We start from the raw sequence: 26531 nt of genomic DNA, 5'->3' as shown, positions 1-26531 counted from the left end.
GGTTTCCGGCGGCTATTTGTAATCCTACTTCTATCAGCCCCGATGATGAGCTCCAGTGCATGACAACACGGCCAAAAAGTGTATCTTATTCGACGATTGCATCCTTTGAATGTACTAATTTCTGCTCGGAGATGATCGGAACAACGGCTTCTATCAGCCTTGTCCATTGCATTTTCGCCGACTGCATACTCCATGAGCATTCGGTAACCTGCGACTGTCCTAATTTATGCTCGGAAATGGTCGGAACACGCTCGGCTGTACGAAGGCCGCTGACATGTTGCTAGCGGATGTGTATTTGCCTGCTGCAGTCGATTGGCTGAAATGCACTTCGTGACGTAAATCGGTTTCCCGCGGTTGCTCACCGCATAGACTTAATATTTTAATGTAAACAAATTATAAAGCATCCTAAATGTTACCAGGTTACATGGATTGGCAATAACGCTTGTGATAAGATTATTTAATATACAAAAACATTGGGCGCTATTCCGCCTTCAAAGATAGTTCTAAAATGCTGACACATGTCGAAATGATTCGTTTAACATGTTTAAACGAGCCTATCAGCTTTGACTGAAATTTGATTGTGGGACTGGATTAAACTTGATGCAAATTTGGGACTATTCTTCTTACGGCGGAGGATCAATGCTTTGAGCATACTAAACGTGGGCATATCGACTCGAAGAGAGGACACGAATTTGCTCTCGGCTGTCAGAACCAATGGTTTGTTGAAAACAACTTATCAGCAAATACACACAGCATCTAACCATACGCCGGCAGAAAAAAATCAATTGGAGTTCATGCCTGAGGATGAATTTTTCTCAGACCCGGCCCTGAACCGATTCCGGCGTTGCGGTATCCTTGCCTGAACAGGGAAGAGACATGATGGGAAAGCTAAAATCTTGATCGATTCTTGGTCTGCAGATAAATTGTCAATTCATGGTCTGCAAATAAATCGATGAACTAGTGAATGCTGGTGCTTGTTGGGTTCATGAGTGCACTAGCAGCCCTCAGGGTAAATTTACCGATCTGCGGTGACGGTTTTATGTCATCCAGGAGCTGAGCTAAAAGATACAAGGAACAACAGGAGGAACCCCATACCTTCTACAAGGAAGCAAATACCCTCCTGGAATCACAGACACTCGGCAGAAGTGCCCTCAGAAGCAACACCATTCCCGACATGAACAGAGGAGAGGCGACCACCAACTTTGACCTCACGTCCGGCCACTGCGGAATTAAAACCAGCCAACGTAAACGAATCGGGAAGGTGTCAAAGCGTGCCACGAATCTGCCACCAGATTCGTACTCCAAAATGGTCGTCTGCTATTTGGAAACAGGGAGATTGGCCAAATGCCCGTATGCTGTAGCCACGAAAACTAGGCCCTGGAGAATACCAGGTTTATTTTGGACATAGCCCTTGAACGATTAGAAGGAGGAGGTTGGGGAGAGGTGGATGGAGATGACGATGAAGAAGATTGGATCATGGAAAGTGATATCGCAATTGCTGCCGGACAAAATCACTCGGACGCTCTTCAGACCCTGCATCCTGCCGTTGTTGCTTGAGCTTTTTTGGTCTGCCGCATTTCGCCCTGTCAACCTTTATTACATCACGTGATTAATTACTATTCATAACGAGGCTGATCCAGAATGACAAGATAAGAGGGAATATGCCGCCGGGAGATCAGTAGAAAGTCAATTAGCAAGAAAAACCATAATCGTCTCCTGATTACCCATTGGTTCTGACAGTTGCCGTAAAAGGGGTCGCACGGGTCGCAAAGTCTTTTACGTCAATGGATATTATCGTATTCTGGTCGTATTGGCATTGACATAATTATGAATGATGAAGGGCGATTTGGTGAAATCCGAAAAAAAAACTAAATCCGTTCCGTGAATTCGACCTAGCCTGTTCTCAACTTTGTATTTCTCTTGCGCCCTCTTCACAGAAACCACGTCATCGTCTTCCGCTTTCCTAACTCTAACTAGAAAACGTCTGTTTTAGGCTTGATTTCATCATCCATCATCATCCGTTCATTCCCTTCCGTGAACTCGACCTGGCCCGTACTCTCACTTCATACTCTGAACGTCCATCATCTAATCATGAACCATGCAATTTCGAGCAGGCGATCCTACAAAGCGGTATAGACCGGCTAAGATTGATTACACGGGGTCTGATCTGAGGTTATTAATTACGGTGCCTGTGAGGATCCTTTATACTGTGACGATATCAGATTGCATTTGCGAGAGAGTCGGGTAGCGTATGTTGTCCGTATCTTCATCTTGATGTTGACTTCAGATTCTTTAGGCAAGATGAGATAGACACTTTATGTAATTCTGGAGCTGATAGTAGCGTCTTCCCTGACGATACGAGGCTACATTTTCTTCATCGAGAGGGTAGCGCATGGGAATTTTGAAGGATTCCAGCGCAAGTGGGAATTGCTGGAAATGCGATGGCGGATAATCTTTCGAGAGAAGGCAGTAACTACACCAGCCAAAGGTCAGATCCACATATGAATAATGTGAAAAAAACCGAGCCAGTAGCCTCATGCTGTGCCGCACGTCGACTACACATCACAGTGAATCAATTCCAACGCTGACAAGTACAAACAGATTAGAATAAGGGTGTGGTTTGTTTGTGTCAGCTTGATTAAGACTAAGCCGTTTCACTCGTGCAGACAGCCTTTATGGGTTCAATCATTAGACAGCGATGTTAATAGTGTGGGTGTCTTTAAGGTCAAATCCCTGTAGGTCAAAGTTCAAGGTAATTGTGAAAATTAGGTCAAGGTTGTTTTGGTCTCCTCTCGATTTACGAATTTTTTTACGTGAATAACAACTATTTCGAATGAAATACGACTTTCGCAAATGGATTACGAACTTAAATGGTGAATCACGAATACTGCGAACATTACGGGTTTTTCCCCCTTACCTCCCAGTTGAAATAATTCACGACGAGTCACGGTCTATTTTCTTCAAAGCCCCCCGCACCTAGGCCTAAATTCCCATGGTTCTTGTGAAATTGTTATCAGCGAAAAATCTTGATCATATCGACCCCCCTCGACCAGCTTTCACGGGGATCACCAGGCCTCAATCAGCGAGGGAAAATACATGTACATGTAATGAATGTTACAATTTTATTATTCTTACTTCATTTTGTGTTGTGTTTGTTGCCCGATTGATTAAGACGAAATCGTTTCACCCCTGCAGACTGGAGATAAATCATTGTGAAAATGTCAAGGATTCTAAGCGCGAAACTAGCTAATCTAGTTGCTGCTCTGTGCCACGAATGGCCTGCCAATGAACAAGATGAACAATGAGGAGTGGAGAGGTTGGCAGAGCGATGAGGGGCAAGGCGTGCTGAAGTAACAAATAGGATTCCTCTTATCGATCAGGCTCGGTCAAGGCAAAGAGACCGGGTCGATGTCGTTAAGATGTCAATAAAGGCGTATACGGGGTGTTGCAAAATTGTTGCGTAAAAAACCCAGATCGCTCGCGCTTCGAAAATCGTCACCTGCCGGGTCAGAGTTAGAAAGTCTAGGACACTGCTTTGAGCGACGGCTAGCGAGCTGCAATGTAGTTTTCCTTATAAACACTTCTACTGACCATGAACACTTGTTCCAGTGTCTGAGTGTTGACTGAGTATATAAAGTGGACAAAATGTGATCGCCAAGCTTTTAATTGCGCGCGAGACATGCCGAAGTAGCCAGTATGTTACTGTACGAAAGCCCAGAGGGCTATTCTTTCGAATTACGAATTTTGGAATGAGCCTTTTAGGCGTTCGTACAATCAGGTAAATATTGTGTTCAACCACTTCAGACCACGGGCGAAATCAGCGGTTAGCAGAATATGGCTACTGGTTGAAAACTGGCTACTGGTGGCTATTTTAGTAATTACTTAGTAGTGACACGTATACCCTAACGGGTGCTTCTCTATTGATAATTGCTGGTTAATGGTTATTAGGGCAGGACCGCGCGTGAGGCGAATTCAGCTGGGGTAATCGTGTGGTCATAAAGTGCAGGAACGGGTGTTGAAGTGCTATTTATGATCACAGCGGAGCCAGACGGTTCACTTTATTATTCTTCAAAGCAGACATACTATTCAAGCATTCTCTCTGCCACTATTAGCTTCAATGATCAGACGTCACAGTACATTATACATTGCAACTGCAATCTGTCTCTCTTCCTTTCGATAACACATTCAATCCAACTCACGACCTCTCGGTAAGGAGGTCCGGCACTCTAACCACTAAACCACCTGACCAAACCACTCCTATCATCTGTCTCTCTTCCTTTCTATAACACATTCAATCCAACCCACGACCTCTCGGTAAGGAGGTCCGGCGCTCTAACCACTAAACCACCTGACCAGACCACTCCTATCATCTGTCTCTCTTCCTTTCGATAACACATTCAATCGAACCCATGACCTCTCGGAATGAAGTCCGGCGCACCATGCCACCTGAACAAAACACACCTCTCCCCTGCCCCTCTTTCCTTCTATAACACATTCAATCACAGCACAGCTGCTGTGATTAAGTTGTTTGTATCCCGAGGGAGTTGTCTACCCTAATGAGGCGAGTTGTTAGTGATATGATTCCCTAGGGCTACTTCTAGGGTATCCGTGAAAGGCTTACATCAATCCCTGACATCTTGCAGGGGACTGTCGCATGCACTCGTTAAAGAGGATTTCGCATGACCAATATTTTGGGCTACTTTAACATTTTCTCGGGCAACTTACTCATTTCCTGTTCATAAGTCCGGCGCATTTCCATTTTCCTGGCCGGCCAGTGTTTATGTACGAACGGCGTACCCCTTTAAGGGTCGACCATACGTACCACCATTTTGGCTAGAACTTGAAATCCTAAAGCAATTTTAATTTGAAAGAGTTTTTTAAAAACCCTTTCAAAACAAGGTGAATGCCTATTTCAAGGGTGGGAGTCAGTTCTTATTTACCAGGGAACAGACTCCCGCCATTGAAATTGGCGTTTACTTCATTTTGAAGGCGTTCTAATTGCTGTAGGATTTCAAGTTCTTGCCAAAATGGCGGTTCCTATGGTCAACCCTTAACACACGCAGTTCAATGCGAGTATGGCGATTTTCAGATAGATCTCGCCAAAGGTACTTGGCTGACTTCGTGCAACTGAACTGTAATAGTGTGATACGAATACATGTTAGTAATGTTACACAGCCCTGGGCAGCCGGCTTCAGTTGACACCGCGAACGAACCATCTGTGTCTTTAATATTTGTTAGGCCTCTGGTAAGACCTACCCTAGTATGAAATAAGATAATCTAGAGTTGTCCAACACCACTATCTTTAGGTAAATGCGATCTGGTCAAATTCAAGAGTTCAATTATGTACCTTCGGCCAAAACGATATGAAAAACGCTATACAGTTCATTAGAAGCTGCAATATGCATCATCATCCGCGTGCACTAACTCGGTAGCTAATCACACCCGTTTTTTCTCAAAGTGCCATTTACTTGATGAAAAATTATCACGACTTTCCCGAGGATTGTGTTACAGCAAAAATCAATATGTTTGCCACGACAGGGTAACTATCGCATACACAACATGACATTCCTATCAAGTTATTTCAAACACAGTTATCAGTTGCTTAAATGTGGGTGGAAAAATAGCGCATGGTGATGTACTTGGTGACCTTACACATCAACATGATCAGGTTGGCTTTACACCCAAATGTGGGTAAAGGTATCATTTTTAATTACACTGCACACAGGCTAAATTGTCTATGCATGGATCAATGATGGCGATTATCAACGTTCCATCCATGGATAGATGATGGAGAATCCCCATCATAGATCCATGGATGGAACCCATAGTCGTATGAACCATGGGCCCATCTATCCATTTATCCAGGATGGAATCCGTTATAAATGTTTTGACGGGCTTTCAAAAAATTTATATTAGAATTGGGGAACTATTCTTATTTTCCATAATTCTGAAGACTGTTACTCTGACCACAGTAACAATGTATCCCTTGTTGTTTCGATGTCTGCATGTGATCATCGTGACTTTGATTGGGGTTAACAAATAGGTAAGCATACTTCTAATCCATGTTTTCACGACCCTCGGAGGTGGAAGCGTGGTCTTCCCGGTTTTTCGTTTGTTTTTGAGGGGGGGGGGGGGGCATTCGAGTTACCATTGATGCACGAGTTACCATTGATTTAATTGTACAGTTGTTCGTCGGCGCGAAGATAAAATTGCCAGTGGTCGCAGCAGTGATTGATAACGCACCGTCTGTTCGGTGTTAGCTCGCGGGTGATTTCTGGAAGGAGAGCGGTTTTAAAAGCTAATAGACTGGTTGAGAAAACTAGGTTGTTCGAGGACGTGTGTATACGTACGTATTCGTGTACCTGTGTATGCACGTGCGGGTGCATTGCGGTGTCTTACGGCGACAGCAAACAAGACACCGTTTCCTTCAAGATGGGAACCCTTGTAGCACAGTAGAAGGCTACCGAAGACGCGGCCGACTTAAGAGGATTTGCATGACGATGTAATAGAATGGACTGAAAAAAGACCGGAGGGCTGATCAGCCTCGCAGAACTATGGTTCCACGTAGTCAACTGTACAGGCTCGCCCCAATGGCCGCATGGCCGCGGGACAGATAGATAGATGGACAGGCAGTAGAGACCAGTGGCATGAGTCGACAGGCTAAGAGAGACAATAGAGACAATTAGGAAAAGTGTACGGTTACGCGTAGCGAATATAAAATGACCCGTTATTTCTTCCCCGTTGCTTGAGATTGCATGGCAGGCAAACACACGTACATTGAATAGTTCCAGAATAGACTCTTCACCCCAAGAATGCGTTTTTTTTAAAGTAAATCTTCCTGTAAAATCACCCCTACCTATAGTTTAAATGTATTGTGCAGGATTTATTGCTGGAAAGAACATGCCACCTGATTACTTGTATTTTCATGCAATGTCGTGATGTAACGAATGGGTCATAGATCTATGTCACAACCTTGTGAGGACGTTCTCCACAACTGGTAGTGTGGCCGAGCGGTCTAAGGCGCTGGTTTAAGGCACCAGTCTCTTCGGAGGCGTGGGTTCGAATCCCACCGCTGCCAATAATTTTATGATTAGGATCTATCTGTGCTGAAAACTTGTGGAAACTCCCATTTCCATTATGAATGATGACTGCGTCTGTGTATCGCTGCATTTCTATTTTCCTCGACCACCAGTAACGGCGTACCCCCAATGCCGTCCATCAATAGGCAAATGTCATTGCAACTAAACTCCAATCAGCCCAGGGCACGAGCAGATCTGAAGAGTCACACCAGTTGTAATAAGAACTTCGGAAACAATTTCAAAAAGTTCTTTTTTTTGGAGATGTAATTCTGCATTCAATCTTTGCCAAGCAGAAAAAAACGCGATTTTTCACTCAACCCCGGCGAGGTTTACAGCAGCTTTAGGTTTTCGAATGTTAAATTACATCCTGCTGGCATCTGGATCATTGAAATAAATTCACTTGATACATTTTCTGATCGATTTTTTACATCTCGCACCGACGGCGGCCATTTTTATTTTAATCAGCAGCGCTGTTTTGGCTGTTGTGCTAGATGTTTGCACCCCACTTGTTGCTGTTGGTTGATTCACCCGGCCACACACAAACGCCCAGCTCCAAAAAGCCGATTTGTATGACTGTTTTCTGGCCAACGGTGGTCTTCACTGGTAGCTTCGCCATTACTGATCTCTGAGTCACGTGCTTTCATTAAAGTAATCTGATTGGTTGAGTTGGATATTTAATTTCGAAGTTCGTATTTCGAAGTTCGAATTTCGTATATCAGATGATCCTTCTCGGCTTTCCTATAAATCGTTTGTCTATACTTAGTAGTACGAAGAACCGCGGAATTGCTCAATAAATTCTTCAATAAAAAACACTCATATACTTCGTACTTCGTCGTTCGTACCTCTTCGTGAGGATTGCGGAACCTGCCGAATATGTAAAGGGGTGACAGGATATAAGAAGAGAAAATCACTTACCTATAGTGGCAGATCGATGTCGCAAATGTAATGAAAAGAAATAAGGAAAACATGATTAGATATTTAGGATAGACAATTAGGTTTGAAGAAACCTAGCAGAAGAAAACCGATAAAGAAATGCATTATCTTATAAAGCAAGTGCGGAGGAGTTACACAGTATTCAAAAAGTACGGCGCTTAGAGTAATGGACTGAGCTGCTCTTTAAGAATACTCGTCATATGAGATTGTCACCTGATACGAACGATAAATGCGGTTTTCTAATGAGGAAAATGGGTGTGCCGCGGGATACAAAGTAATGATTGTCGATACTGTCTGGATTCAATCGTGTCGAAGCTGACACCCACCCACAGGAGAGTTGCACTTCTGAATTCTAAGATGCATGCCTTTATACTACATTTCTTCTCTGTAAGTGCTCTTTAAGATACATGAACTTTAAGAACACCATCTCGGAGATTCTTAGCGGAGTCGAACAGTAAATGCGGTTTTCTAATGAGGAAATGGGTTTGCTTTAGAAATGGGAGCATTCACAATAGGAAGGTTTCGCAACTCTTAAGCGCGACGTAGTATGTGAAGAAGTACAATGTTTCAACTCGAGATATTTTCGCCTCTGAAACACATCATTTTAACTCTGGTGACGGGCCGCATAACAACCAGAGGTCGAGTCAGATCAATGCGCGCTAAAGGAGCCGTTTCTGAACATTTTCACAAAATTTCACACCCGCCAAAATAGTTGCCTTCCTCGCACTTGCGCCTGGCACTCATAAGACGAATAGGGAAGTTGAGAACAGCGACTTATGAAGGATACGGATAAATCTTTGTGGAAAAAGGACGAATTTTGTGTACACTTCCATCCGTATGCGTAAGTAAAATTATCCGAGATAAGTCCTTGATCTCAACCCCTATATTGAAAATCAAGAATTGACTTTTAGTGGCCTGATGTCCGCTGGGGAACCATCGTTTTCAAAAGTTCCATGACCTTTTGCTGATGATTATAAAACACCTTTTATCCCAGCTGCCCTTCAGAGTATTCTCATAGTCATATAGTGTTTTGTTAACTGATTCGCCAGCACGTTGATCTACACGGTACGTCATAATTAGTGATATCAAAGTGCTAGTTGAATATGGCGTAAAACAGCACACTAATTGACTGATACGACAAGCCTAGTTTTTATGACATATTGATAAACACGAACTCAAATGTATGGCCAATTCCGAGGCAATTATACATAAAGTAAATATATGGTACAAAGCGATATCAGGAAAAGTTCTAATTCAGTATCATCATACTCGGTGACACAAAAAATAATTTACACTTTTGATCTTGAATAACTCCCGAAATACAAATATGATTTTTATCAAAGGGGCTTTATCCATCCTGTATGAAAAACTAGAGAATATCTGTATTCATTACCCGATAATACCACATGGGCTGAGAGTATACACGTTTAATCATTGGTCGTACAACTACAGAATAGATTGAAGTTGAACTAAAATGAGCTTCATCATGGCTTCCAGTAAACTGCCCGAGAGAGCCGTGGGATCAACGGAATTTTGCCGTGACCAGACTCTTCATGAAAAGACTCGGTTTATTGAAAGACTCTGATTGAGCACGGTGTCGGAGTAGCGCACCCTAGTCGATCCCGGTACACTCATGTGATAGAGACGTGAGACATTGTATAGGTCTACTGCTGAGTATCCGGTTTCCTCCTACATGTGTACTTACACTGCAGTTGCACAATATTGTTTACAGAGCTCATGGCTCATCAGCTTTCAACTCAATATTTTGAAAAATAATTGTCAGTGATGCTTGCGCATAACTACATGTAAGGCAATCATGAAATCAGCTACATGTGGCCGAAATTTGGTAAATTTCTATTTGCTATAATAAGACTCATTCAAGATCAAAAGTATCATACTGTTTTTTGTGATCACCTAGTATATTGTTACCTTCATTCGCGATCTGTCAATTACTCGCTTGTAAATAAGTGCGGCGAGGTGTTGCCGATAAATAGTATATAGTACTCTCGTGATATGACAAACAATTCAGATTTCTATGACCTATCACCACGTTTAAAATTACGTTACAATCAATACGCAGCCTACGGACGAGATTTATTGTCGGTTACTGTGATATGTTGACCAAATAACTCTTGTACACTTGCGCGTACTTTTGACCTGAACATAACGGCGGAGCGATTTACCAAATACATCCTTCGAAAAGCGTGATAAAATAGCTATTTTTATGGCAATTATGGTATATGCACAGAAATGTGCTTTAGCTGGTCATTTTGATCAATACATGCAATCGCCACGCATACCTTTATAACCACATCCACATTCCTTAAGATCAACTTAGTCGTCCCTTCAGTGCTCCCGGTACCCCCAGAGTACCTTGTCACTTCAGTTCACCTAAGACTCCCCTCTCAGTACCTTTCGAGTACCTACGTCTACTATTCAGTACCCCGGTCCCTTCAGTTAACCTTAGACTACCATTCTGTGCCCCTCGATTTACCTTATACTCATCTTTAGTGGGGTAGCTAGACGCAAGGGCCCAACGCGCCGCGTAGCGGCAAAAAAGCGAAGCTGGCGAAACATTTATAACGGGTCACCGTCACTTATTATTGGACTTATAGCGCATTTACGGGGTTGCAACTATTTTGCTTTATAGTGTCACCAGGAAAGAAAAGCATGCGACCTAACGCCGATCTATTTGTATAAAGTGATAATTGGAAGGTATCTAGTAGGAAATATCAATAAAATAATCATTCCATGTCGTCTTTTGAGGGCATTTTTGATTGTAAAAAATATATGTGTACGTCACCGTAGTCTCTGCAATGATAATTTTATCAGAGCAGTCTCGCGCAAGTAGAAGTTCTTTACCTATTAGTTCTTCACTTATTAGTCTCAACGTCTGGCGCAAAGCCAGACGTTTTCCATTACGATTTCACTACGATGTTTGACAAGAAGGAGCAGTGCGCGAGATATGCTAATGAGCAGACTTCCCTCGCTTGAGTTTCTGAAGAATTTTCCATATCGCGCTAAGCTCATCACTACTGATTATGACAGGCGTGCAACGGTAGGTATCTGCTCCCCAACTTCCACCCTAATACGGTACAATAAGTTACCATTTGATGGGAATGGGACAATGCCCTCACTGTGTATGGAGTCATAGGGATAAGAAGACATTATTCATTAGTGTTGGTACAAGTGATTTTGCCCAAAAAGCATGCGCATTCAAAAAACAAAATATGCAAGGTATCACGTACATGACCATGACGACGTGCAGAAAGTGCACTGGCCAGTGCATACCCTATGGCTATGTACTAGTAAACATGGTAAACATGAACAACATCATTATTCATCGGCAGTTCATTTTACTCCGAGCTTTTCCTGAAACATATAGCCATGATGATTAGGCCTACCATGTACCATGTCCATGACCAATAACAGCACTAGATCATGTGGATGTCAACAAGTTCACATGAACCGTATAATCCCGCATAGCTAGGTAGGCAAGATAAAGTTAGACGAAGTAGCCGATAGGGGTCTCTCACCCCTCAAAGTCCGTCACAACTATTCAAGCTTGTACAAGGAATACATGCAGCGCTGACTCTAACAAGACCCAATGGGAATGTCGCACAGTCATCTGTCAAAAACAAGACCTATGTTGCAGTATGATCTCTTGCCAATATTTAATAATTGCACTATCATCATCACCTCATCATACTTCATTGACATTACAGGCACACATTGACATTGACCACTGTTCCAGTCAACGACACAGTCGCTATCCAAGTAGCATTATAGAGGTAATTATCATTATCATACCTCATTAGCATGTGAACCAATCACGTCGCGTCCTTTGCGATCACGGCAAAGCCTCATGGAATAATGTCTTTCACCGTTGAATAACTTTTCATATTCCATGCCTACAACTTCAATTTCTTCATATTCCATGGCTAGAAGTTCAATACTAATATAATATCCAAGATAAAGTTACAAGAAGGGGTCTCTCACCTCTCACTGTATGTCCACACTATTCACGCTTGTACGAGGAATACATTCAATGCTAAATCTAACAACACCCAGTGCCCTTACTCTGTATATTAGTCACTGGAAGATGGCCCATTTCACTCCTTGCTTCTACTTCACCTATAGTCTCATTGCAAACGCCTCAGTTCTATGATATCACATTCACTTTCAGCTGTCATGCAACGCAACAACTGTGCTATCTGCCATCGCACATCAACGAAGAAGTGCAGCCGCCCACATTCCACCTCACGTCTGTCCGACCAGCTGCAATCCTCGAGGACGCCCCACTGTACCACGATTTCACTACGATGTTTGACAAGAAGGAGCAGTGCGCGAGATAGGCTAATGAGCAGACTTCCCTCGCTTGAGTTTCGGAAGAATGTTCCATATCGCGCTAAGCTGACCACTGCTGACCATGACAGGCGTGCATTGGACTGGTACAGGTTGGAACTGAACATTGAATATGCTGGTGGTGACGCTTTCTGATGAGAAGTTGGTCGTGACTGATGCAGTATCCTTGGACTTGTCCACAGCATCGTTCAATCACTGCTCTCTGAGCTGCCTTGATTCTGTACTTACCCAAATACTAAGACCAAATGCCTGTTGACTGTGCTTTAAGAGAGACTGGCGCCATGCCTAGAGATATGACTGACCCCTATTGGCAAATTTGTATGACTTTATCTTGCCTACCTAGCTGCTGCCTATAGTCTCCCTTTAACTGCGGAACACTTCAAAGTCGATAAAATGCCATGTTCCACCTTTTAATGTGTTCAGACCGCCATTTTCAAAATAATCAAGTCAGGACACTGCCTTCTAGTCTCATAATAAATTTTGCTTTCCTCAATAATAACATTTCTTCTTCTTTAATGCTTTCATCATTCCAAACTTCTCCTCCTCTGACTTTTACAGGGGTACAGTCATGGCAATCAAAACCCAAATACTGAGACCAAATGCCTGTTGACTGTGCTTTAAGAGAGACTGGCGCCATGCCTAGTCTCTCTTAAAGCACAGTCAACAGACACCAACCCCCTCAGACTCAGAAACCACAAACGCCCAACCCTTCCTGCTACCTTAATACTTCTGGGTCCAAACCTTGTTGCAGGGGTTATCAGGAGAAAGTGTGTTCTAAAGAAAAACTTGGATCCATAACACATAAACACCTCTTCTGAAACTTCATATTCGTCGTTTCAAAAAATTCTGTTGAGCCAAATGATTTTTTTGTTATATTTTCTGTGCGAATCGAGAGCTCGGACAAAATGCTTTTAACCTTAACCTTGACCTTGCTCTTTGAAATGTAACCAGTTTGTCATCGATCTCGCCGCTTATTTCAAAATATTTGTCAAATAATAACATTTCATTTATATTACATCCGATTTCATCTTTGAAATTTATCGTATGTAATCATAAATATCACGTATCTTCAGTTTCAAGTCATAAAACAGAAGATTAATGGACATAAAGACAAGTTATGGTGTTCTTATTGCGTATTTCATTTCAGACATTATATTGCCACCATTGAACAAATTACCAACCACAGTGCCTTTGGCAAAATTGACAACAACGAAAAGGTCAGAATCATCAAAAGTTAAACATTCAGAACAGAAACAACATCATAAAACGGCTTTTAGAATTTACAGTGATGATGTTTTTAACTACTTTTGTGGCCTCTGGTTGGTTTTTCTCGCGGATGCAAATTTAAGGATGGCGTGCGGCGGGCGTATATATATAATAGTGTCTTCATTCACTCCATACAGTCCAGCAAGGTATTCCAGGCTTCTCTACAAGCAGTAGTTCTAGTCCTCTCTCGAAGGTTATCTTGGCTCTTGCGCACCAGCTACATCTTCTAAATATCCTACATACTCATTCTATTATACAAGTGTCTAACTAACATAACTCACCCACTCTAAGCCCATTCAGGATAGGCCATTGTTACCATTGTAAGTTCCATTCCTGATCGTGGTTTGGTCAGTTTCAGACCAGGGCAAGCACGACTGGTCAATCCTTAAAGGGAATATTTCCCACACAAACGACCAAAATTACTTTTTAGGTACATGTAACTGCAGTTTTTCTTGCCAGTTGCCAACAGCTGTGTCCAGTGAACTACAATGGAGTGCTGCGAATATTCATCGTGCAAGTATAAATATTGACGAATTAAGTAGTCGAAATAACTATTTTAGAGTAATGTTCATTGCTCTGGACTGAAATTAGTTGTTGAAAATATCAAAATAGTAATCCTTAACCAGGTTATTTTTTACTACATTTTTAACGATAACTACTATTTGATGGTAAATTTCACTACTCTCTTTTATAATTTCACAGGTGGTGCAATAGGCACTACCAGAGTATAGATGCTAGGTCTAGAGTGTACTGTGCAAGAACAGAGTCACCTATTGACCGCTAGTTGCAACTTAATACGGCCAACTTTCCCCCTTATATGGTCTCCTTTTAACATCACTTATAAAATCTTAACAGTAACCATGGACGCCATGAACAAATCCGCTTTTTCCAGGTTGAAGATTACCACGGGGAGGTTTAGCCAAACTACTGCTATTAGTTGCCATGGAATCGCGAGCGTTTTCATTGTACAGTTATCATGATATCGTAGCAATGGACATGCTAACGTCTTAATATTTCGTAGGTATTTACTGTTATAAGTAGGCAGGGTCGAGTTTCTGAGGAAGGTGAGAGTATTGATCCGAGAAATGGTCATGTAGAGTAAAATGGTCTTCATATCTTTCTGGTCAAAGGTAGTTGAACTCGGGAATGTGACATATTGCATTTCTCAAAGGATAGTGGTGCTGCATGCGTAACCGGATTTTAAAAATCTGAAAAATTAGTTCAAAGTTCTGCCGATAGTGGCGCTGATTCAAAGGAGAATTGACCGGAAAATAACGAGAAACGAACCGAGTTTCACCAACCAAGTTTCAAGCAAAACTCCACTCGTTGGGCGACGGTTAATTTATGTTTGGAGCTAGCGCATGTCACTGGTCATCACATTCCCATAAAGTGTCACTGCTATCTTTAATATACAGAAGCTGTCAAAAAAGTGATTTCCCGATATCATCAGCAGTGTATGACAGGTCATACAGAGCAGGTTTATGAATTTTACATTCTGATGCTAAAAAGTATCAGGAGGACTGGCGTGACATTGGTTTGTATATTAAGGGGTCATAGACTACGGCAACTCTGCAAACATGATGCATGCTGCGTGACAAAGCTGGCCCAACCCGGGTTCTTTCAAGTGCATCATTTTCAATCAATATTGAAAAAAGCGCGGTAACACAATCCTGGTATTAGAGTCGCGTGACTGTGCACTGAGAGATTGCATACAGTCCCAGTGAGTTTCTTTCACTTATTTGATATGCTATCTGTTACTGGCAGTATCTTGCATACGTCTTGCTAAGGGAATCACACGAAATAGGGGGTAGAAAACGTGTATATTGCGTCTTTATTGAGTCTTTATCAAGTAGTATAACCAACGAAAGATAACTTTTCTAAAAAAAGTAAAGCAGAAAGATTGTCAACTCAGATCAAGTGAGCCACAAATATTCAGTCGCGTATACATGTTGCATGTATCATATCGAGGGTACACACGGGGAGGCCTCATCCAGATCGCGGGAATGCGACATTTTCGATTCTCGAGGATTTCTGTTCTTTCCACTCCTGAAAACGGTTAAATTGGACTGCGGAAATGGAAAGACCTATACCTTAGCTCTCTGTAGAGACTTGAAATTTCGAAATCGGTCCACAAATACGCATTTGGAAGCACATTTTAGCACGATGTAGTTCGAATTGAAAAATTCACATGGGGAATGTTTCAGTCTTTTTTCTGTTACTGTCACATCCTGTGTTATCATAGTGTAATAACCAATGCCCACAACGGTACAGTTAAAATGCAAATCAGGCGGTGGAATATCTCAATCAAAATTCATATTTTCAAATTTCAAATTTGAAGGAGCGAAACAAGACCTGGTTACCAGAAAGCAGGTGAGTTTATCATAGAACGTTGAGTTGTCATGTGTGTATAATATATGTACAGTGATGTACAAAAAAACGATATGTCAACGTCAACATGTTGTTTCGAGCTATTGCCTTTCTTTCTAATTACCAAATCCTGAGGAAATCAGGGTTGATGTTGGCTTATCTTGCTCTAGGCGTAGGGCAAATACCCTAGACAATGTACAGGGCCAGAGAATCAAGCACTTTCGATACTAAATGATCTCATCTAATGAAATGCATTCCTCCACAAATTCTATATCGATTTCATCGCCAACACATTTCTCGAGTATTTTCTTTCAATTGCCCGACATTTTCACAATCCGAATCATGTTTTAAATCCGACCTAACCTACTTAAAGATTAAGAAACTTAGTAGTCATACAAATTAATTTTTTCCTCTTATCGTCTAACATCTAAAGTAAGCTTTAGTTTGATCGCTAGAAAATCGATTTCATTCCTCAGTATATTTACGCCTGACCTTTAGACAGAATTTCCTTTCAATTTTTTGACATAACCCCGAATCAATCAATCAAACACTTAATACAATTCAATCATAGATGAACTCGTTTATGAAAGTATCATTTTATATATCATGTTTCCGCATCGATCAGCCCTTCTCCGACGAATAAAATGTTCGCACATACATTTTTTTGGAAAAATTAGCATTATTTGTCCACATTATCAATCATCATTTGTCGATTACGTTTTCCGAGATGACAACATGCCGCCAATAATGTAGTTTACAGAGATTCTACGTACAGTAGCGCAGTTTTCAGGTGAATTCGAAAATGTAGATAACGCTCTTAAATTGCGTATAATATTCAGATTTTTGTCTGCAGCGCACCTGATTTAGGGCCGTTTTTGACGGGACCAAACGGATCTCGGTAGTTAAAATCGAAACTGCGAATGAAATATTGCAGCCAGTGAAACTTCTAATTGATTTTCTCAGAATCAAATAAAAGCAATATTCTTGTTGCTTTAAAATCGATTTCAAAGATCGAACTTTGGAATTCAGCAACCATCGATTTCAGTATTAGCCGTTACTCTTTTATTTGGTATTGTTTGATTTTGAAGAAACATTGACCTTTTCAATTCATTTCCAAGAAAAGACATTTGTACCCCACGACCGCCTTTGTAGTTCATTTCCTGCGGCAATCCACCACACTGACACTAATATAAGCTTATCAAGGAAATTATATTGTCTTAAAGGGAGACTGTAGGATTCAACCATGCCGTAGGTTGGCGAGATAATGCTCTTAGCTTTTTCTTATTACAGGCATTGACGAATTATGCCGTCGGTAGGCTGCTAAATATCTTCGTCGAAAGCTTTTCAAAATGTACATTTTCTATTCATGTCTTAGCCAATCAAAAAGTGTCTGACGGCGGCGACGGCTCATAATTCTTGTACCAATGATTTTGATTGGTCCATCTGCAGTCTATGGCCAATCGTCTGAAACTGGCCGCGCGCCATCCTTTGAAGATATGTCCAAATTGGCCCCAACTCCAGCAGTTATTGGAAGATAGTTTTATGGAACAGCGATAGGGAGGTTGAGAACAGCGATTATCAAGGATTCTTATACGTATCTCAAATGCCCTAATATGCTCTAGCAAGAGCATAAGTATTACCTTTTTCAAAGGTCTGTTTGTACGCTATGACCGCCTGCCTTGCCGGGAGTCTATTTCCCGTGGCAGTCATGCAATGGCATATCAAGGAAATGATATTGTAATGAGAAGTGTCTGCTATATGATCGATATGGAATCAATATGCAGTGTAGATGATGCCGATTGCAATGGGTGGAGGCCGCAATAAGTGTGTTCGAAGGTGAGCCTGGCACGTTACTGGTGAAATCATCGAAACGAAATGAAATCGTCGAAACGCAGCGAATGCATACGAAATGAAGTAGTCCCATCCAAGTTGTCAGAAGGGAGATAACCTTGTACATTCATCGGGTGCATCTCAGCACCATTGTCACCTATGAATTCCCATTCGGATATCTGAATCTAATGTCATTCGGAAAAGTCCATCGTCATTTCGACGATTTCGATATTTTCATTTCGTTTCGATTCATTCAAAGTTTAATCAATAACCACCCTGACAGACTCCATTCACCGCTATTCTCACGCAAAACTGCGCAGGACTACTCTTATTTGATTGGTTCAACGCATGAGACGGCGCCGGTGAGGCAGGGTGTAAGACTTCTGATTGGCTAATTCTGAAAGAGAATGCAAAGGTCGGCTATTTTATTTCCTAATGACATAGCTACGCCGCTAGGAGCGCTGACCCTGAAAGAGGCCGACGAATTGATTAATTCATTGATGACTGCGAAATCGTTATGAGCAGACGAGCTCTTTCACTGGGTTTCGCCTCAATAGTATGTCAGAAGGTCACTCCGATCGACTGTGATCGATGACAGGATCTCATTGACAACTTCCCCCAAGCAAAATGGACGGGAAGTCTGATATCAATGCGCCGTTGTGATTGGTGCAATTCTAAAGACTGCGCCGGTGATGCAGCGCCGAGGGATTCTAATTGGACGATCGATATGTTGTGCAGACGATGTCCATTTCAATGGAAATTGGCTGCTATAAAAGTGTTTTAGGAGGCGACTCTGATGGATCGCGATCATGTTGACGGGAGTGTTTATTCAGAATCCATTGAATGGTACCTTACCCAATGACAGGTTGCATATTGACCCGCGCAGTGCATTTATTTATGTCTCGGGAATAGATAAGTCACAATTCGTCAAAATTTCAAAAAAAATTTCTCTGTATATACCAAAGCAAGTTGTTACAAGTATAAAACCACTGAATACAAACGACCAAAGCTACATTTTCTGCAAGTAGAGTCTTCTTGTCGTATTCTTTTGTTATGCAGGGCGTTTCAATACAAATCGGGCGTTTTTCAATCGGCTATACCCATCGGCACTATAAACATGTACACTTGTCAACCCCATACAAAAATAATTGGGCCATTGGAATGTTCCTCCTGTTGGTATAGGAGGCTCTGCTAATGACGAGCTCGTACATAGTGAAAACGAAGTCACCATTGCTTATCTGTGTGCATGAAATAGTTCAGAATTAACAGGGTCACTTAACTTCTACCATCCAGAGACCGTGACCCCAAGCACTAAGTACCAATGGACGGAGAGTTTTTCCAGAAAAATGGGAAGATTTACCTCTTTTCCGTCGAGTAGTTTTAACTCAAGTGACAATTCTGTGAAGCAAAGTCCGAAGTAATTTCACAGCAATTCTTCCTGCCAGCACGCTCTTCTTCCAGGCAGGATAAAATTATTGACACATGCCAAGTAATCCCACGGCTGTCTTGAGAATTAGAACATGGTTCATCGGATACATATTCTATTTATCATTACGATATCTCAGGTTCATCGCTTCGCAACCTTTAGTTCGCTAGACCTCCATTCGCGATGACCTTCTTACATTTGGACAGATCCCTTTGTCGCTCGGCGTTAGTTTCCGGCATCGACAGAGAACCAGAAATGCCAAAACACCAGAAACCTACTTTTAGACCGATCAGCGCTAAGTATATCTTTCGCTGCTGTATAGAGGAGATGGACACTTTCGGAGTGGGAGTCGGTGGACGTCTGCGCAGATTTAAAAGCGTGGGTGTGCTCATGTTTCTTCGTCTCAAGTGTTTTGAACCTTATTGCCCTTATTTAATTCAGTTTTTATGTAAAGGTGTAAGAAGACTTACAGTACTTTCACTACAGCCATCAATTGAGCAGTTGTAGTTGTAGGTCCATCAATAAAAACAGGGTTTTCTGCAAAGGTTAGCATCAAAGGCTTGTTATTGACAAAGGAGGAATAAATAATGAATTTAAGTTTATATTTATAGCGCTTTATATAGGAACAGTTTTAAAGTTAAAACCTTTTACAAGAAACACAGATGAGCTGCTCGCGCAGCGCTACAACCTGAGCTTTTCCGACTGGTTCCCAAGGCCTGGATATGTAAGGCTATGATACCTGCCTAGAATTAAGATCGAACCAGCAAGGACAGCCTCAAGACCGCTAATCGGAGACCCAAGTCACTTCACCACCGCGGCTCTGACACCACGTCGTGTAGTAAACGAATGGCGTAACCCTTCAAGGAATATAAGCAAGTTTCACCTGGTTACAAAAAAGCATTTTGATCGTAGCATTTTTTAACATCGAAGCAAATCATACATTTTCTGCACAGACTGTTATTCTAGAACAAAAATATCACGTATCACTAATTTTCCAAACGGATAAAATGACTCCATCGACACCGTACAGACATGGCAGAGATGTTAACCTGTAATCTGAGTTACATATAATCAATAAACCGATATATTCTAAACAACACGATTGCAACTTGATTGTGTCATTGTAACGGTATTTGAACAACATTCAAGTTGTCTAAAAATGTACAATTATAAAGTAAAAATAATGACTCAAATAATATCCGGGACTATGTTACAATCCAACTTTTCTTTGTTGCTATCGTGAATATCGTTTGCTTAGAATTCTATGATTTTTATATAATAATTTACTGTTTTGATTGATTTTCTCTTCTGAAATGGATATTGGGAAACTGAGTATATACATGTGCGGGGAACAAATATACATATTTGGTGTTTACCATTGTTGCATCATAATTGTCTAAACTCAATTCAGGAATTCGGTGCTTCAAGTTGACACCCGGATCATTTCTTTCCATGTTTTGTTATGAAGGCTATTAAAATGTAAAGACTGATCGTCGTCGTCGCCATCGCCGTCACCATCATCATCACTGTCGTCATCATCATCACTGTCGTCATCGTCATCGCCGTCGTCATCGTCATCGTCGACGTCGCCTCCAGTATTGGAATTGTTAATGATTTCCTTTTCAACAGAATCATTCATAAGTTCAAGTTCCGGGTTATTGTGCGGCTATATATGTATCAGCGTTCGCAATCAAACATACCTATCCTATAGCCTGTCAAACCATGAACAAAATTTTATCTGTGGTATAAAGTTGGGATCATTTTTTACAGCTCTCAACCTGTAAACCGGCTTTTAGGCCGTGACGGGTATATGTCGTAATAAGTGTTTACCGAATACGACAGTGTCAGCCGGGGAAATATTTCGGTACCATAGACACGGTGGGTAAAGGTATCAGTTTGCCTCTGAAAGTACGTGCTTATCTGGAAAGGAAATGACGACACAAAATAAACATACTAAAGATTAGTTCATTTTGAGAGGCGTATAGCCCGCCTTTATTATTTTTATCCAATTGTACCCCTCCAACACTGTAATGGGAGGGCCTTGTTTCTGTTGTGATGCAAAGGTAAACCAATTCCTTTACCCACGGTGATAGACACCGCCTCAAACCCAAACATTGGCCGACATTGGTTCATGGTTCTGACGCATGCAGACGATGTGGGGAAAAATACGATGTGTTGCTGATTTGGATGTAAACAACGCCCCGATGCACCACCCATTCATTCCGTCAAGATAAAACGTCAATAAAAACAGTTTTTCATTCATTTATTGTGATGCTCGCGTATTTCTTTTCAAAAAAGTCCACCCACATAAAATTGGTAACGGAGATTTAATGATTGTTTTCAAAAATTATAACCGCCATTTTGAAGTGGAAATCAAAACAAAGGACTTCATTGACGTACATCGAGATGAATGCTAGCCTATTGGTGCATAATTCTATTTTTAGACATAAATTTAACTGCTCGTGACGTCACTAAATAACGAACCAATCATGCCATTGCCAGAGGGCGCAATGGCGCACGTTAAGCTTAGACGAAATTTGATTTTTAGATTGTTCTCCGCCGAAAGCTGTTTAAAAACCTTAGTATAGCCGAATGAAATTATGAACTTACAATCTCCAATTCGAAATTGAAAAACTGCATCGCCTAAAGTTTCATTTCTAACAACTTACCTCGCCCCAGGATAGCGGGAGAAACGTAAGCTGACTCGTATGCCAAGGAATTATTAATCAGCAAACACCATGGGATGAGGCTGCATGATGTGGATTATCAAGCTGCGCAGTCTGATAATTTACTCCTGTTATGAAAGTGCCTGAGGCGTCAATAAGCGCTCGATTTTCTCTAAACTTTGATCGCTGCGCGGTCGATGTAATTCATCGTCAATGAATTACTAGATCGGGGGCAGAGGGGTCTCCATTTCTGAATATCTGAAGTGCATTTATGATTTATTGCCCTCGGGAGGCAGAAATAAGCGCAGATTTTGTAAAGTGTTTTTCATATCGTTTGGCCAAAGATATCAAGTTGAACTCTGGAATGTGACCAGATCCTTTAAACATGTGTATTTAATTGCTTTAATCCGGACTCATCTATTTAAATTAATGCAGCATCTGCCATTTTGAATGAAAGTCCCAAATTGTTGTTTTCGTTTCAACGGGTAGATAGCCTTTAATCTGATGAGATATTAATGAAATATTCACAATACCCTGATTTACTGTCAACAAGGGTTGTCTAAAATTCATGAACTTGTGAACATGAAAGCATTCACCAGACGTTGTATTCTCAAAGGATCTTCAATAAGTGAAATCACCCAATGTAACTTTTGAAAGTAATGCTCATGAATCACTTAACAACATTCCAGATGAGACTACTTTATGTCAACATATACTTCAGAACACGCTAACAGACCAATTACAAAGCAACATTTCATGTATTATTCACAAATGCGAGTGCTTTCAGCGACGTACTTAACAATCTCTTTCAACTAATCTAAAAAACAAGACCACTTTGAGGTCGCCACAAAAATGTCACCCTCGATTACGGCACATTACCGACCACTTTACGATATGCCGCTTTTGCGACAATCGAAAAGAATTCGCGCAACCGAGTGTAAATTGTTTTCATGCACAGGATTATAAAGGTCGATAATAATACGGATATGCCAAATGCATTGTAAAGGCTGCATGTATACATGTAGCAAATGCTCGTCATCAGGGGAACATCTAAGTATGCACGGATGCGCATAAACATACAACATCTAGTCACAAGCACTCATTACATTTACTTGCCCCAACTGGCTTAGGTCTAAGGACCACCATGAAACGTGTTTCATGGGGGTCTGCGTTATAAAGGTTACCCCGAGGACCCTTGGCATTAGCCGTTCCGTTTGCGTATCTTGGGAATTTTGCCTGTCCGCGAAAGAAAGTAACCACATTCCGCCACGATGATTTTGGGAACTAAACAGCTGATTTTTTTGTTTTGGGACGGTCTTTAGCCGGTAGAGGCGCGTCTGTTACTATTACAATACGTAAGACAAGCCTTTTGGACAGGCGCCCCGGGTAAAAACTTCAACACATGATCAGCTACAAAACCAATGGAATTCCAATGCAGCCTAACCCAGGCTATCCTAAGACTTTTCTTAATGCCTTTCCACAACTAACAACATGTCGATATGATTAATAATGCAGCAGTGAACATTAAAGACGCATCCAGGGACATAATGTTGGCCATCATGGTGTGGATCAATTAATAATAAGAGCGAGAGATGGGTTCGCCACATGTTCCAACATCAAGTTCAGGCTAATTGCTGGCGCTCCGACTGCGTCGTTCCAAATTTGCTCTTAGGTGGCGCTGGACGGTCGTGATAAAAATCAATATAGAGTAGGGAGCAGTATCAGGGAGTTCTGTGAAAAAACATGTCGTGAGAACTGAAACTAATTTTAACTTCCCACAAGTGCAGTTCAATTGAAAAATCACACTGTGTGAAATTAGTTAGCAGCGCAAAATTAAGCAGTCTATAGTCGGCTTCAGAAGTAAATGTCACTGTCATTTTTCAAAACTTTAACCTGGAAAATGTGTTGAGTCTCAAAATTTGATTTAAGAAAAAACTTACTTTGAAGGAATCGGTCCAGTAGTTTTCGCACTACAGCCCAAAATGTATATTTTTTTGATTTTAAAGAAAAAAAGAGCCCAAAAAGATAGTGACATTTACTTATGAAGCCGATTATAGTGCGCTGCTTTGAACGATCAATTGGCGAGGCATATACTACTTGTAGCACTGACAAAAAAATTTGTACAATTTTTTATACTCGAGAGCAATTTTCTACAATTTCCGCATGCATGCACACCTAAGCATTGTGATACCCATTAACTCGGTCAGGTGCTTGAAGCAATGACGTTGTTCACTTTATAACAATTTTTAATTGGGAAATTTCGCCCGGGGAAGTGGATAGATGTACCTGTCAGGTACATGTTAATCATTAATGGACCAATATAAAAAATGATTAAAGTTCGAAATCAAACGGGAGGTGTTGGAAAGTGCTCTAGAACTGCCAGGGAAAACATCAGCAATTTTTAGAACGAAGTTCGTGTACAAACTTTTTGTAGGGGCAATCCAAGTAGGGTGTACGCATCCGAGGGAGAAACTCGGCCCCACTGTAAATTTGCCTCTACAATATAAGCATTTGTAAAGTCCTGTAAAGACTTTCATCTGAAGACTGTTGAGAAAAAAATAAATGGGGCCATGTGAATAAAAATGAGCATTTGCTGTCTCTGCCGATTTTGAAGCATTTGCTTTTACTCGTATGAATTAAACTGCAGCAAATGCTAGGAAATGTGAGTTTTTGCTTCAGGTCAAAGTATTTGCTTGATGATTTTTAGCAAAGCAATTGTAGTGAAAGGTCCATTTTATTCATACGAAAACAAGCATGATCTTTTACTTTCAGCAAATACTGTTTCTGGTTGAAGCATTTGCTTCCAACGTTGTGAAATCACTGTATATCACGTAGTTCCAGATCAGCTTGTTCATTTGCCATGCTGATCCTTCACAATACTAGCCACCGCGCAAAAATCAACCCTGGATGGTCAATCTACTCTTTTCAATTAAGGTCGCAGAGGCAACGGCTGCCGTTATTGCCAAGGGACTCATCCGCTACGCTGTGTTCGTCAATGGCTGGTCGCCTCACCCGTCGCCAGCGTAAGCTAGGGAATTAGAAGAAGTCTCCTCACTGATTGAGACTCCACGTCAATGAAGCCGAACTGACGGTGTAGTCTGGCTGGTCAATCTCTAAAATCCGGCTAAAATCACCTCTTTAAGACCGCCCTGTAGCATTGGCCATGTTGGTGGGGTAAATGGATACTTCACGTACTTCAACGATCGACCTTATTGTAGTATTGTCCGGGAGTTCCAACCACTCAACTGTTGTACAGCAATCCATCTGCACAACTCAAATCATCTCTTCCCGCTAAACACACCCGCAAGGCCAATCTTATGTAAATAAGATCGTTTGCCTCGTAACCTGGCTACATTCGCCAGTTATCTCCTCAGCTACTCCGAGACTACTACAAGCGGGTCAGTTTTCCCGATACAAACCATATCAGCGAGGCCGTGATTTGATTTCGACCACACTTTCATCCGTATGCTTTGCTATGCAGGTTAGCATTGTATACACAGAAAGGAAAAGCAGAAAATCAGTCACCAGTCAGGCTATAGGGTCTCCCTTTTGCGAATTGTCGCCAATAGCATTCCGCGATAATGAGGTCACTGCAGCTGCTGCCCTCTATTTCCCCATCGCTGAATTACAGGCAATGTCGGACAAACATGCGGTTTCGTAATGGATTCAGGCTTTCTAACTAGGGCAGTTAGATTCAATCTGGCACATGTCCGAGTGTTGGAAATACTACATAATTGTTCTGAATATTTCTCTCTCTGACTCTATGGTATCATTCATGCTAAAAACAATGCAGGGTCAAAGATAATTTACTTTAAAATAAGCTCAAATGCGTAGAAATAAGTGTCGATGTCCGACTGTCACGTGACTAAAACGTCATCAATATCTTATGCAAATGACCTTGTGAGCTATAAATAGTAACTTCGCGGAATGCTATTGGTTTATCAGCACTTGACAATCAGTAAACTTTAGCGAGATATCGCACATTTGTTTGTAATGTGCATGTGTGAAATGTTGTTCACATTCTCCATCACGAAATAGAATCGGTGAGTTTCAAGGGGGTTGTCGCCCGAACGCCCAAATTGGCGACAACTCGCCAAACAGGGAACTTTTGCCGACTTGTCAAGTTGAAAAGATGCTCTCCGCGAATAATTTGGGGCTGTCGGTGTGGCGCAGCAGAAGCATCAGCGCGACCGCCGAGCTCCAGCTCCCGCATTGCTGTTCCCCAGATTTCAGTGTTTCTAATCAGTAGACAGCTAGTGAGACCATGACTTCTCAATAGGGTAAACACAGAAAAACGCGTCAATCTATCTCATAGCGTTACCAAACAAATGAAGGTAAACACTCAAAAACGTATATCCGGGGAAGAAGATGAAATGTCCTTAATAATAGAATGTATGGATAACAAAGGCTTGTATTATGCGCTTTAATCTCTGAGCTAGTTATTACCGGTGATGGCCTGACCACAATCCGTCAGAATGCAAAAGGGCCAGACACTTTTTCAAGGGAGACATTTTCTACTTTTACACCGGCACAACATAATCCCCACAAAGTGCGGAGTCACCTTTTTATCACTGCTCCAATCAGTTGCCATGACAACTA

At 41.5% G+C, this 26531-nt stretch overlaps 1 protein-coding gene and 1 non-coding gene across 7 annotated transcripts in view; one reads left to right on the top strand and one right to left on the bottom strand.

The window, feature by feature from the left end:
- Positions 1–26531, bottom strand: part of LOC135503327 (potassium voltage-gated channel subfamily KQT member 1-like) — a 138156-nt gene that overhangs the window by 69608 nt on the left and 42017 nt on the right. The window lies entirely within an intron of this gene.
- Positions 6997–7078, top strand: Trnal-aag (transfer RNA leucine (anticodon AAG)). Its single transcript has one exon. It is a non-coding gene; the product is annotated as a tRNA-Leu (tRNA).

The sequence above is a fragment of the Lineus longissimus genome, chromosome 19 (assembly GCF_910592395.1).
Source record: "Lineus longissimus chromosome 19, tnLinLong1.2, whole genome shotgun sequence".
Lineage (NCBI taxonomy): Eukaryota > Metazoa > Nemertea > Pilidiophora > Heteronemertea > Lineidae > Lineus > Lineus longissimus.
This window is presented reverse-complemented; position numbering and strand designations above follow the sequence as displayed.